This window comes from Branchiostoma belcheri, unplaced genomic scaffold (genome assembly GCF_001625305.1).
Source record: "Branchiostoma belcheri isolate BF01 breed outbred unplaced genomic scaffold, Haploidv18h27 scaffold55, whole genome shotgun sequence".
Classification (NCBI taxonomy): domain Eukaryota; kingdom Metazoa; phylum Chordata; class Leptocardii; order Amphioxiformes; family Branchiostomatidae; genus Branchiostoma; species Branchiostoma belcheri.
The window spans coordinates 1,841,627-1,843,023 of record NW_017804187.1 but is presented as its reverse complement, the minus strand read 5'-3'; the positions used below and the strand labels follow the sequence as shown (position 1 = coordinate 1,843,023).

General features: G+C 52.5%; 1 protein-coding gene across 1 annotated transcript in view; it reads left to right on the top strand.

Moving 5' to 3' along the window:
- LOC109481406 (RNA-binding protein Raly-like) overlaps positions 1-1,397 on the top strand; it is a 14,721-nt gene that overhangs the window by 1,524 nt on the left and 11,800 nt on the right. The window lies entirely within an intron of this gene.

Here is a 1,397-nt window from a genome sequence, read left to right as displayed (position 1 = left end):
CACACACACACAGGCAAACAAACGCAAACAAAAACACGGGCAGATTCTCGGTAACTTGCTTTAATATTTCCATCTACATGTGTATGTCTCTTTTGTTTAATCTTATAACATCTTTGGTATTAGATGGAGGGGGTTGTTCCTTCGAAAACAGGACGTTCTATGTATGTATTTACATAGTACGTGCACACACAAGCATACACAAACACAAACATGCACTCGCGCACACACATACCTTCACACACACACACACACACATACCACACACACACACACACGCAGGGACACATACACACACACACGTACTAACACTGAGACTAACAATATCACAAGCCCCCCCCTACTATTTTGTTGAATACAAGACCCAGTCTGACCCAGACTGACCCAGAGTGAAGACCCAGTCTGACCCAGTCTGACCCAGACTGACCCAGAGTGAAGACCCAGTCTGACCCAGACTGACCCAGAGTGAAGACCCAGTCTGACCCAGTCTGACCCAGAGTTAAGACCCAGTCTGACCCAGTCTGACCCAGACTGACCCAGAGTGAAGACCCAGTCTGACCCAGTCTGACCCAGAGTTAAGACCCAGTCTGACCCAGTCTGACCCAGACTGACCCAGAGTGAAGACCCAGTCTGACCCAGACTGACCCAGAGTGAAGACCCAGTCTGACCCAGTCTGACCCAGAGTTAAGACCCAGTCTGACCCAGACTGACCTAGAGTGAAGACCCAGTCTGACCCAGTCTGACCCAGTCTGACCCAGAGTGAAGACCCAGTCTGACCCAGTCTGACCCAGACTGACCTAGAGTCCAGGGTAGTGGACCGAGTTGACCGAGGTGACCGAGTTGATCGAGTTGACCGAGTTGACCGAGTTGACCGAGTTGACCAGGGTAGTGGACCGAGTTGACCGAGTTGACCGAGTTGACCGAGTTGACCAGGGTAGTGGACCGAGTTGACCGAGTTGACCGAGTTGACCAAGTTGATCGAGTTGGACCGAGTTGACCGAGTTGACCGAGTTGACCGAGTTGACCAGGGTAGTGGACCGAGTTTGACCGAGTTGACCGAGTTTGACCGAGTTTGATCGAGTTGACCGAGTTGACCGAGTTGACCAGGGTAGTGGACCGAGTTGACCGAGTTGACCGAGTTGACCGAGTTGACCGAGTTGACCGAGTTGACCAGGGTAGTGGACCGAGTTGACCGAGTTGACCGAGTTGACCAGGGTAGTGGACCGAGTTGACCGAGTTGACCGAGTCGACCGAGTTGACCAAGTTGACCAGGGTAGTGGACCGAGTTGACCAGGGTAGTTGACCGAGTTGACCGAGTTGACCGAGTTGACCAAGTTGACCAGGGTAGTGGACCGAGTTGACCAGGGTAGTAGTTGACCGAGTTGATCGAGTTGACCGAG